The sequence below is a fragment of the Rana temporaria genome, chromosome 3 (genome assembly GCF_905171775.1).
Source record: "Rana temporaria chromosome 3, aRanTem1.1, whole genome shotgun sequence".
Lineage (NCBI taxonomy): Eukaryota > Metazoa > Chordata > Amphibia > Anura > Ranidae > Rana > Rana temporaria.
Genome location: NC_053491.1, coordinates 272,560,372 through 272,574,297, shown reverse-complemented (window position 1 = coordinate 272,574,297; position 13,926 = coordinate 272,560,372).

Here is a 13,926-nt window from a genome sequence, read left to right as displayed (position 1 = left end):
ATTAGAATAATAAGCCTTTTCTTTTAAGAAATAATTTCTCAAGGGATCCACAGATGCTTTGAGTCAATCAGTATTTGGCATTTTAACAATGCAATATAAATCTATGTATGGTATAAACTTTCTCTGGCTATTAATCTAGCTAAATTAGATTGCAAGATCAGACAAGACTTTAAGTAGTATATATTCCAAGGTCTGTGACTGGTATTACCACATATTTGCCAATTATAGTTGTCAAGTATTGCAGAACTAATATTTACAACAGCATACTCACATATTGCAGCTATTTAATTCACATTTTTATATATTGATTTAAATTTTGTGTTACAAACATACAAGACATAAACTCTTGTACTGGAATAATGTAGAATTGAAATCAAATGTAAATTAAGAATACAAATACCATATTTGGCATTAACCCATAACATTTATTTAGACCTGGAATGCTATGCAAAAAATGGATAACCCTTGTGCATCACCATTTTCAATTCCAATCCCAAGAAAGTTGTGAGAGGTAAAAACAAATCTGTAAAACATTTCTTTACTGGTCATCCCTCTGTCTTGTGAAGGCAGAATTGGTCTGTTCTGAGCATACTTCAGTTCACGGAAGGAGCAAACTGTGTGTCTTTATTCCGTTTTTTAGGAGCAGTCCAGAGCTGTCCAAGGGGGACATTGGTTTTCTAAAAGACCACTGATGTATTTATAAAGAAGGCTTCTCAAGCTAAAAAATATTATCACATAGGGATTGTCAGCCACCTTGTAAAGTGAAAACACAATAAAACATTTTTTTTTAAATAATAAAATCTAGTAAAATCCCCCCCAAAATACAAAATGTATGGATCCCCCCCAATTCACGCCCATATGAATGTGTGTGCTCATTTTCGCATGCGAGTAGTGATCAGGTAACATAATGTATTTTAGGTATCAGCGCATAACCCTGAGTGAGAGGAACAATTTTAAGGCCACTATTAATAGTTAAACCATAGCAATGGTCAAAATTTTAAGTCATATATTCATATTGTATTTCAATTCTTTCTAGCCTAAAACTATTAACCTGGATGATCTTGAAGTTTGAAAACGTACTTTGTGAAGATCCCCATACATTTAAGTTTTTGACTTCTATGAATTGTTTTTGCTATGCTTTGTGAGTAGGCACTGCAGTGTCACAGAGTTCACAGAGCCTGTGTAACAGCTCTGGTGAATGGAGTGAACCATAACTGCGGTTAGCAAGGATTTCAATGCACTTCTCTATGTGAGAACTCAGTATTGGACCCCAGGCGTCACTGCACACAAACAGGAGTTTGGAGGTTCTCTACATTATCTCTCTCTCACATAAAGAAAGATGTTGAGCTACTAAGGTTGGAAGCAATACAAAATGCGACCAGAGCTTAGCGTTTAAAATTATAGCATATACTTAAATATTCCAATGCACTTCTATATGCAAGTGATTATCAGTATGGGACCCCAGGCGTCACTCCACGCAAACAGGAGTTTGGGGGTTTTCTACATCATATCACTTAAACATATAGTAATGCATTAGGCCACTAAGGGAGTTGGTATGAAAATACCATCAACCCTTAGCATAGAAAAGTTAGAGGGAACATGTTCAGCAAATTAGGGCAAGGCCCATAAGCAAATAACCCTTTTGTCAAGCACATAGTAAATAGGAGTTGTGAAGAGAGGCAAATATAGCTCAGGTAATAATAGTTGCATATGAGAGGCAAATATAGCTCAGGTAATTTAAGAGTAGATGTCCCTTTAAGATATTCCTTAGCAGGCAGTCATAGGCACAACAGTCTATCCCAAGTAGTATGTTAATAGCCACAAGCCATAATAAATAACAGCAATTGTTTTAGGTGGAAAGTATGCAGCAGATCTTTCTATAGAAACTACAAGTAACACAATTGCTACTTATCCGTTTGCAGGGCTTGAGTGTAGTGACAAGGGATTCCGTAGTGTAGGGTGTCAGCAAGGAAGGTCTTGAAGGTTGTCCCCAGGAATGGCAATGTGAAGTAGCCAAGGTAACAGCAGAAATGCTGGAATTGCAGCTTGGTGAAGTTTTGCAGAATGGGGAGCGATGGCACCATTGATTGTAGCGTGGCCGAGCTACGGCTGACCATAATAGAACAAGGCCTGTATGGACTGTGAATGCCTTTATAGTGAGCTAACAGGTGCAGTGCATAGGCACTGATACCAGGCAAGGCAGCAGTGATGTGCGGCGCACTTCCGCGCTCCAGGCTGAAATGCACACGGCACTGGGCGATGAGGTCATTGCGCGGGTGCCCTACGCGTCTCAGCGTGGAACGCATCACGGCGCCGAAGGCACCTGTTACAGCCTGCCAATAGTAAGCAAATGTAAAGAATAGAACACATGTCATTTTTAGAGCTGAAGTATTTTTTTAACATCTAAGGCCCCATGCACAGGAGAAGCAATTACAAACACTTCTAAACTCACGTTTTCAAAGGCAAAAACCGGCGTTTAAAACACCCGTTTTTGCCGCGAATTGCGCAGCGTTTTGCCGCCAATAACGGCGTTTTACCGCGTTTGCGGCTGTCAGCGCTTATCTCAAAGACATTGTAGACCCTCCCAAAGTTTAAAACGCAAAAATAAAACGCTTCTGAACCCAAAATTTTGCGTCTGAAAAAACGGACATAAACCCAACTGCTTTAAAACGCCAAAAAACGTGATTGTGTGCCTGGACACATAGGATAACATTAAATGTGTTCAGGGGCAGTTGAAAAAAATGCCCAAATGCCTCTGAACTCGAGTTTAGCAGCGTATCGTGTGCATGGGGCCTAATAGTCTCTCAGGCGAATGTGTAAAGGCAATGTATGCCTAAAACTTTTTGTAAAGTGGTAAGAAATACACATTTTATAATGCAGGGCACCTATGGTATTATTGGTTGCTGTATAAATGGTTACTAAAAGTTAGCTGTATAAATGTTTTTTTTTCCTATACTGTTTTATTGATTTACTACATATTTTCTGCTACTGGATAAATACACATGGCACTCTGTGCATTTGACACTATTAACACTTTTTGTTAGTTTCAAATTATTTCAAAACCCAAACCAAAATGTACTGCAGAGAAAATCGGGAGTAGGGTTGAAACTAAATGATTCATGGAACAGCAAGCCTGTGTTTATATCATGAGGTAGTTTTCCTTTTAGTTGGGTAGTTAAAGCCAACGTGGTTTCATGGCTGCTAATAAATGGACGTTTAGGAGCAGGTGGGCATTTTTTTCAACTGCCCCTGAAATCTCCTCTATGTTATCTTATCAGTACACGTACACAGAGTCAATTATAGTCATTTCTAGGCAGTTGCGTTTAGAGGCTTTTTCTTGAACCCCAAAAAATGTGTTCAGAAGCTGTATTTAGAGGCAGTTGAAATGCCAAATGCTTGTAACTGCTTGTAAACTCATGTAAAAGCTGTAACCTGAGTTTAGCCATGTTTTTGTTTAAAAGCGTTGCTAAAGAGGAACATGTAAGAATGTAAGATATGGGAGAAACACAATTTTCACCAAATGCTGTTGCCTGCAGGGGGGTAAGACAGACAGAGAGAGAAAGGCAGAGAAAGAGACAGTCAGAGAAAGAGACAGGAAGAGAGACACACACAGGCAGAGAGAGAGACTGTCACAGCGAGAGAGGCAGAGACAGGCACAGGGAGAGAGACAGGCACAGAAAAAGAGACAGGCAGAAAGAGAGAGAGCAAGATAGAGAGACAGGCAGAGGGAGAGAGACATGCAGGCAGAGAGAGAGAGATACACACACAGGCAGAGAGAGACACACACAAGCAGAGAGAGAGAGAGAGAGAGAGAGACAGGCAGAGAGAGAGAGACACACAGGCAGAGAGAGACACACACAAGCAGAGAGAGACACACACAGGCAGAGAGACACACACAGGCAGAGAGAGAAACACACACAGGCAGAGAGACAGGCAGAGAGAGAGAGACGTACACACAGAGGCAGAGAGAAAGACACACACAGGCAGAGAGAGACACACACACACAGGCAGAGAGAGAGAGAGACACACACACACACACACAGGCAGAGAGAGAGACACAGGCATAGAGAGAAACACACAGGCAGAGAGAGAGAGAGAGAGAAACACACAGGCAGAGAGAGAGAGAGAGAGAGACAGGCATAGAGAGAGACACACACAGGCAGATAGAGACATACAGGAAGAGAGAGAAACACACAGGCAGAGAGAAAGAGACACACACAGGCAGAGAGAGAGACACACAGGCAGAGAGAGAGAGAGAGACACACACACAGGCAGAGAGAGAGACACACACAGGCAGATAGAGACAGACAGGAAGAGAGAGAAACACACAGGCAGAGAGAAAGAGACACACACAGGCAGAGAGATAGGCACAGTGAGAGAGGCAGAAACAGGCATAGTGAGAGAGGCAGAGTCAGGCACAGCACGGGAGGCAGAGACAGGCACAGCGAGAGAGGCAGAGACAGGCACAGCGAGAGAGGCAGAGACAGGCACAGGGAGAGAGACAGACACAGAAAGAGAGAGAGACAGGCAGAAAGAGAGAGGCCCCTTTCACACTGGGGTGTATTTAAAGCGCTTGAAATAATCCGAGGGCTTTCACACTGTGGCGATGCGCTGGCAAGAGGAAAAAAATCTCCTGCACGCAGCATCTGTGGAGCGGTATAGGAGCGGGGTGTTTACCACTTCTATACTGCTACTTTCCGTTTAAATCAATGGGAAACCGCGGTAATACCACCTGCTCTGCTGAGGCGCATTGCGGGCAGTATTAACCCGTTTTCGGCCGCTAGCAGGGGTTAAAAACACACCACTAGCGGCCGAATATTGTGGTAAAAATTACGGTATAGCGGCGCTAAAAATCACGCCGCTTTACTGTCACTGCACCTCACATGCCCAGTGTGAAAGGGGCTAGAGAGAGCAAGAGAGAGCGACAGGTAGAGAGAGATCGAGACAGAGAGAGACAGGCAGAGGGAGACAGAAAGAGAGAGAGACAGCAGAGAGAGATACAGCAGAGAGAGAGAGAGAGACAGCAGAGAGAGAGAGAGAGAGATACACACGAGAGAGACAGCAGAGACAGCAGAGAGAGAGACAGCAGAAAGAGAGAGACATCAGAGAGAGAGAAACAACAGAGAGAGAAAGACAGCAGAGAGAGAGAGGAAGACAGCAGAGTGAGAGATGCAGAGAGAGAGAGACTTATTGGCAGATCACTAGAGAGAGACTCCATAGTTAAAGCACATTGCTCTCTCTTCTCACAGAATGTCTGAAATAGATTCTTCTGCATTGTGGACATTTGGAAGGGTCTCCTGAGGTTATTTTCAAAAAATCTTCTAACCTCAATTGCTGATAACTGCTGCTAAACTCAGTATGTAAAAGCTGTTAAACTGAGGTTTTTCACTGTCGTTTTTCAGCTGCTGGTAAACAAACGTTTAGGAGCAGGTGGGCATTTTTTTCAACTGCTCCTGAACTCTCCTCTGTGTTATCTTATCAGTACATGTATACCGCTTCGTTTCTAGTCGTTTCTAGGCAGTTGCGTTGAGGCTTTTTCTTGAACCCAGAAAAATGTGTTCAGAAGCTGTGTTTAGAGGCAGTTGAAGCGCCAAACACGGCAACTCGCGTTTAGCAGCATTTTTCAAATGCGGCTAAACGTGGCTAAACGCGGCATGTAAACGTGGCTAAACAGACATTTTTTGGTTTATAGCTGTCAAGTTAAATTGTTCAGGAAAGGTTGAATAATGTTCCACAATTTAACTTGACAGATGGTAACACACATTTAAAACGCCTGTTGTGCTGTGTTTACATGCCAGTGTTTAGCGGCGTGTTGCTGCTTTTGCATTTAGGAGCGTTTAAAAAAAAAGCCGCGTTTATAATCGTTTGGCATCTGAAACGTTGGAAACGTTGGCATCTGAACTCATTTTTTGCCTTCAAAACAAGGTCTATAAATGCAACTGCCTAAAAACGACAGTAAACGAACCTGTGTACACATAGGATAACATTGCATGAGTTCAGGGGCAGTTGAAAAAAGTACCCATCTGCCTCTGAATGTCCGTTTAGCAGCAGCATTACATGATGGAAGAAAATGCCAAATATAAACTAACTAAATAAATGTATACCATTGATACTCAGAGTGAGGTGATATTGTTTTCTCACAATCAAATTCTTATTTTTAGACTTGGAACTTAGTTAGAAAATCAAAAGGGGTACATAATAAGATGCCAGTAAATAATGTGAGAGCTTTAATAAGAACACATGCATGTGTCGAGAATTAACCACTTAAGGACCGCCTAACGCCTATATACGTCGGCAGAATGGCACGGCTGGGCACATGGACGTATATATACGTCCCCTTTAAGAGCCCAGCCGTGGGTCGCGCGCGCATGTGGCCTGGTCAGAAGCTCCGTGACTGCGCCCTCGGACCCGATCGCCGCCGGTGTCCCGCGATCGGTCACAGCTGAAGAACGGGAAGAGGTGTGTGTAATCGTCGTTCCCTGATATAGGGAACGACAATCACTGATGTCACACGTCCAGCCCCCGCCCCCTACAGTTAGAAACACACATGAGATCACACTTAACCCCTACAGCGCCCCCTAGTGGTTAACTCCTAAACTGTAATTTTCACAGTAATCAGTGCATTTTTATAGCACATTTCGTTGTGAAAATTACAATGGTCCCAAAAATGTGTCAAAATTGACTGATCTGTCCGCCATAATGTCGCAGTCACGAAAAAAATCGCTGATCGCCGCCATTAGTAGTAAAAAAAAATATTAATAAAAATGCCATAAAACTATACCCCATTTTGTAAACGCAATTTTTTTTTACCAAAAATAGGTAGAAGAATACGTATTGGCCTAAACTGAGAAAAGATTATGTTTTTTTATATATTTTGGGGGATATTTATTATAGCAAAAAGTAAAAAATATTGCATTTTTTTCAAAATTGTCGCTCTATTTTTGTTTTTAGCGCAAAGAATAAAAACCACAGAGGCGAAAAAAAAAACACCAAAAGAAAGCTCTATTTGTGGGAAAAAAGGACGCCAATTTTGTTTGTGAGCAACATCGCACGACTGCGCAATTGTCAGTTAAAGCGACGCAGTGCTGAATCGCAAAAACTGGCCAGGTCCTTTACCTGCATAATGGTCCGGGTCTTAACTGGTTAAACGTGCATGGACACAAAAAAAATAATATATGAATGGTAAAGTTTTCAGCATAAATTATTTAAGTAATACAGTAAAACCTTGGTTTGCGAGCATAATTTGTTTCAGAAACATGCTTGTAATCCAAAGCATATCAATGCATTTTTTTACAGGGTATAAAAGAGAAGAGAGTTGCTAAATGTTGTACCTTTATTAAATGTAACCATATTGCTACACTTAGTCTCCTCTCTTCTTTTTTTACTCAGTTATGACATGACGCTACTCTTATATCAAGACATCACTTGTATATCAAGGCAAAATGTATTAAAACATTTTGCCTATCTTGCAAAACACTCTCAAACCAAGTTACTCCTAAACCAAAGTTTTACTGTACCATTCAGGCCTCTGTAATTTTAAGATGTACATTTACATTTTTTGACATCTTAAAAGTCCAGATGCTCACATTGATGTTCACATTTCAGATTAGTAAGCTTTTTGATGAACTGTGTTCCATATGAAATAACGCATCAGGGTTTTATTTTTCATTACATTATAAGATCGAAGGACCATGAAAACATCTAAGACTATGTATAACTCAGTCATTTTGGAACAGTGGTTACTTTTATGCCGGCCATCTATGGAAGTGTAAGCCTGTGTGATAAAATGATCATTTAGGACCAGCAAAGTAAGAAATCATAAACATGATTTTTGTCATCCAGCTTGAACAGATTTAATATAGCAGCTAAATAATCAGAGGTGAGCTTTTAAACCAAAGGCCACAAGCACTTCAGAGATACAAAATAAAAAAGTTAATGAATAAATAAAACATTTTTGCATCCCCAAAAAGATGGTTCATAAAACATGAACACAAGTTAAAGCAGAGGTTCACCCAAAAAATAAATGTTTAACATTACATTCAGCCGAGTTGTCATAATGACAATCGGCTGTTTTTTTTTTTTTATCCCCGTACATACTGTATTTTCACCACCGCTTCCGGGTATGTCTTCTGCGGGACTGGGCATTCCTAATTGATTGACAGGCTTCCGACCGTCGCATACTGCTCGTCACGAGTTGCCGAGAGAAGCCGAACGTCGGTGCACAGGCAGGGCCGGTGCAAGGATTTTTGACACCCTAGGCAAAACCTAATTTTGCCACCCCCTATGGGTCCGCCCCTGACTCCACCCCATTTGCCAGTGTTGAATGGTTTGATTCAACCCTCTAACAGCTACATCTGCAAGACACCCTGTTCTTTTGAAAAATAGACTTACTAGCAGGATCACCAGGTGAATATAAAAGAGAAAACCTAAAAACAAAACTATGCAGCCACCCATCTATAAATTGGTAATCTGCAGTATAATAAATATTTTGCTTTGCTTTAATACCAATTTAAGAGGATAAAGTTAATCAAGTAATTCTGTTATACATAAATGTATAGGCAGATGATGGTAAGGAAGGAGTTAAAACAAGAGCTAAACAGACTGGAGTAAACCTACTTCCAGTGCTGACAAGGAAAGAGAGAGAGGGGGGGGTTCAGGGAGTGAGAGGGAGAGAGAGGGGGGTCAGGGGGAGAGAGAGAGGGGGGTCAGGGAGTGAGAGGGGGGTCAGGGGGAGAGAGAGACAGAGAGAGAGAGACAGACAGAGATCGAGACAGAGAGAGAGGGGTCAGGGAGAGAGAGGGGGGTCAGAGAGAGAGGGTGGGTCAGAGAGAGAGGAGAGAGGGGGCTGTCAGAGAGAGATAGGGGGGTCAGGAAGAGAGAGAGAGGAGAGAGGGGGCTGTCAGAGAGAGGGGGCTGTCAGAGAGAGATAGGGGGGTCAGGAAGAGAGAGAGAGGAGAGAGGGGGCTGTCAGAGAGAGGGGCTGTCAGAGAGAGGGGGCTGAGAGAGAGAGGGGGCAGTCAGAGAGAGAGAGGGGGCAGTCAGAGAGAGAGGGGGAGCAGTCAGAGAGAGAGGGGGCAGTCAGAGAGAGAGGGGGCAGTCAGAGAGAGAGAGAGAGGGGGGCAGTCAGAGAGAGAGAGAAGGCTGTCAGAGATAGAGAGAGAGGGGGGGCTGTCAGGGAGAGAGAGGGGGCTGTCAGAGAGAGATGGCTGTCAGAGAGAGAGAGGGGGCTGTCAGAGAGCGAGAGAGAGGGGGGCTCTCAGAGAGAGAGAGGGGGGCTGTCAGAGAGAGAGAGAGGTGGGGGCTATCAGGGAGAGAGAGGTGGGGGCTGTCAGGGAGAGAGAGGTGGGGGCTGTCAGGGAGAGAGAGAGGTGGGGGCTGTCAGGGAGAGAGAGAGGGCTGTCAGGAAGAGAGAGAGGGCTGTCAGGGAGAGAGAGAGAAAGGGGGGCTGTCAGGGAGAGAGAGAGGAGAGAGGGGGCTGTCAGGGAGAGAGAGAGGGGTCTGTCAGGGAGAGAGAGAGGGGATGTTAGGGAGAGAGAGAGGGGGCTGTCAGGGAGAGAGAGAGGAGAGAGGGGGCTGTCAGGGAGAGAGAGAGAGAGGAGAGAGGGGGCTGTCAGGGAGAGATAGGGGGTCAGGGAGAGAGAGGGGGGTCAGAGAGAGAGAGAGGGGAGAGAGGGGGCTGTCAGGGAGAGAGCGAGGAGAGAGGGGGCTGTCAGGGAGAGAGAGGGGGCTGTCAGGGAGAGAGAGAGGAGAGAGGGGGCTGTCAGGGAGAGGGAGGGGGCTGTCTGAGAGAGAGGAGAGAGGGGGCTGTCAGGGAGGGAGAGAGAGAGGGCTGTCAGGGAGAGAGAGGGGGCTGTCAGGGAGAGAGAGGGGGGTCAGGGAGAGAGAGAGGGGGTCAAGGAGAGAGAGAGGGGGCTGTCAGGGAGAGAGAGCGAGGGGGCTGTCAGGGAGAAAGGGGAGATAAGGGGGTCAGGGAGAGATAGGGGGGTCAAGGAGAGAGAGTGGGGGGTCAGGGAGAGAGAAGGGGGGGTCAGGGAGAGTGAGAGAGGGGGTCGGGGAGAGAGAGAGGGGGGTCGGGGAAAGAGAGGGGGGTCAGGGAGAGAGAGGGGGGTCAGGGAGAAAGAGAGGGGGTCAGGGAGAGAGAGGGGGGTCGGGGAGAGATAGGGGGGTCAGGGAGAGAGAGGGGGGTCAGGGAGAAAGAGGGGGGTCGGGGAGAGAGAGGGGGGGGCAGGGAGAGAAAGAGAGAAGGGAGCAGAGTCTGGTAAGTGAAAGCGCTCACTTACTTGGAATGGGCTCACTGGCTTATTCAGCAGGCAGTGTTTTGTGTGGCTGCTTGTTTTTAATCTTAGCCGCCCACCTCCCCTTCACAGACGGGGTGCACAGGAGGGTCGGGACGGTCACGCATTAGAAGGCTGAAGCTGCTCACGGCAGACATGGTGGCTTGGACGCACACTGCACACAGGAGAGGGGCGGGACTCGGGAGAAATGTGCAGCTCGTGTGACATGATCTCGGAGAGGGGGAATTTCTGCACACATCAGAGTGGAGGGCGCCCTGCTGGGTGGGGGCTGGATGATTGCTGGACACATGACGTCAGAGGCAAGCGAAGAGCACCATGCGCGGGGGGGGGGGTTTGGACGTGGTGCGGCTCTGCTTGACACATGTCAGAGCGCCTATTAGTTGCAAGCTCTACAGTGCAGGAGTAAAATAACCAGTGACAGGGCGCCCTAGGCGGCCAGGCGCCCTAGGCGGTTGCCTAGTCCGCCTAATGGTAGCGCCGGCCCTGTGCGCAGGCGTCGTATAGAGCCGCACCAACGTTTGGCTTCTTTCGGCAACTCGTGATGCGCTGTATGCGACGGTCGGAAGCCTGTCAATCAGATAGGAACGCCCAGTCCCGCAGAAGACATACCCGGAAGCTGCGGTGAAAATACAGTATGTACGGGGATAAAATAAAAAAAAACAGCCGATTGTCATTATGACAACTCGGCTGAATGTAATGTTAAAATTTTTTTTTTAGGTGAACCCCCGCTTTAATAAACGTTTTCATTACTTCTTTACTTTTATCAAAAGAGCCGGTTCACACAGGGGCAGCACAACTTTGGGGGCAACTCTGCAAGGTGATCTCAAGATGACTTGAGAGGCAACTTGCAAAATGACTTCTGTATTGAAGTCAATGCAAGTCGCCTCCAAATTCGTACAAGAACCTTTTTGCGTCACTCCTATTAGAACGGTTCTATTGAATAGAACGAAGTGCGACTTGTCAGGCGGATGAGTCGTCTGACGAGTCGCCCCTGTGTGAACCGGCTCTAAGGACAAGGTCATGTGCTTTATATATCTATAACTGTTTTTTTGTTTTGTTTTGTTTTGTAATACATTGAACCTGTGCTGTTTCCAAGTTAACTTAAATTTACTCAGTTGTTTTATTTTCTGATATCATGCTAACAATGATAGACAACCAGAAATTCCTAATTTGTGCAGAGGAACTATTTAGTAGCTGTTTGCCACAATCAATAACATCTCAGTTAACAGAAATTTTTACAACTGTAAACAGAATTGATTTGTTTTTAACTGTACCAACTTGTCATTATGTATTGATTTCTTCTTCACCTGCAGTTAAACATCAGGCAGCTGAACTTACTGTCATTGCTTTATTGTTGCCTTCAGCAATTAGTTGAAATGTAAAAATCTGACAGCAACACACCTGCTGTACAAAAACAACAACTTTGTGTATTAATAAATGACCCGAGTGCATATTTCTTTAGCTATGATGTATGCTGTCAAGCCTGTAACATTACCATACAGGCCCTAAAATGCTACTGACACGATTCCCTTAAAACCAGCAGCAATTTCAGAACCACTAAACAAGACACCACTCCTCTCCAAAACTCTGAAGTCTGGAATTTATTATTTAGAGCAATTTAGCCGTAGCTCAATCATTATGGACAAACAGCATGAGGCTGCACTAAAGCACTTATATGTTGTTATTATCATAATCATTTACAAACAAGAATGCTGTCTTTTATTGCCTCCTGCTGCAATGATGCAAAAACAGCACCCCCCTTCTATTTTGTATTTATTTTTTATTCACATGACTCCTTTCTCCTTCACCAAAAAAAAAAAAAAACAAGGATAGATCTCATCATTAACTCCTTCAGATTTGCCAAACGCATTGCTATGGGTGTAAAAAAAACGGAAAAAAAGTAATAGTAATCATTTAAAAAAGCACCAATGTCAAAAGACTTAACTATGTACTTCCAAAAGTCCTTAGCCGTTGTCACTCATCCCAGAGATGTGTACACACGTAGTAGGTGCACATGGAGTTGAAAACCTCTAGTGACGACAACGGTCGTATGTGAAGTGACAGCTTTAGCATGCATAAGCAATCAGCCTACATTACCCAAGGGATAATAATAATAAGAAAAAATAATGTTACCAGTGAATCCTACAGCATCCCTGCTGTAATGATCTGCAGTAACTTGACTCCTTGTGTCCCTCTCCCACGTCTTAATAGTCCCGGAGTTCCACAGTACAAAGCTATCCCATAGCGCACTGTAAGTCCCAGCAATCCACAAACGTGCCGCCCTATTACTATAGCCCCCAGCGAAAGGCAAGTGAAGCAGGAAAAGCCACTGCAGCTCCGTGTATTGAATGAAACTAAGGCGCAGACTGAATGGAGGAGACGTCCAATCCTCGGGCTCGTAGCTCCAACGTTCACAATCACAGCAGACTGGGAGCTACCACTAGGAGCTCAGGCCAGGGAGAGTGTCGGAGAGACGAGGCCACGAGCTGCAGTGCAGAGCCGCTTCAGCACCCCGGACAGCTCCTCGCTGTTTCAGCACCCCGGATAGCTCCTAGCTGCTACTGCATTACACACAGCTCCTCGCGGCTTCAGCACCACGGGTGACTACTTGCCGCTTCAGCAGCACCACGGACGGCTCCTCGCTGTTTCAGCACCCCGGACAGCTCCTCGCTGTTTCAGCACCCCGGATAGCTCCTCGCTGTTTCAGCACCCCGGATAGCTCCTAGCCGCTACTGCATTACACACAGCTCCTCGCGGCTTCAGCACTACGGGTGACTACTCGCCGCTTCAGCAGCACCACGGACGGCTGCTCGCCGCTTCAGCAGCACCACGGACGGCTACTCGCCGCCTGCCGCATCAGCACCCCTCTCCTGCCTACCAGCGTCACTCACACGGGAGCCGATCTTTTAGGATGCAGTATAACATCACGTACTACTAGATTTACTTTACAAAAGAGCTGGGGAATGGGTGTTAGGTACACAACGCCTACTGATTGACCATCTTTATAATATTGTTTTATTTTGATGATTTTTATTTCTCCTTCACTTTTTTTTTTTTTCAAAGTTGTATTATTATTATTATTGTTTTTCTGATTTACCATTTTTGTAATATTGTTTTATTTTGATACATTTTTATTTCTCCTTTTTTTTTGTATTATTATTATTATTATTATTATTATTATTATTATTTTTATTATTATTATGTTTCTGATTGACCATTTTTATTTATTGTTTATTGTTTTATTTTGATGATTTTTATTTCTCCTTTTTTTTCAAATTTGTATTATTATTATTATTGTTTTTTCTTATTGACCATTTTTATAATATTGTTTCATTTTGATGATTTTTATTTCTCCTTTTTTTTCAAATTTGTATTATTATTATTGTTGTTTTTTTCTGATTGACCATTTTTATAATATTGTTTTATTTTGATGATTTTCATTTCTCCTTTTTTTTTCAAATTTGTATTATTATTATTGTTTTTTCTTATTGACCATTTTTATAATATTGTTTTATTTTGATGATTTTTATTTCTCCTTTTTTTTTCAAATTTGTATTATTATTATTGTTTTTTCTGATTGACCATTTTTATAATATTGTTTCATTTTGATGATTTTTATTTCTCCTTTTTT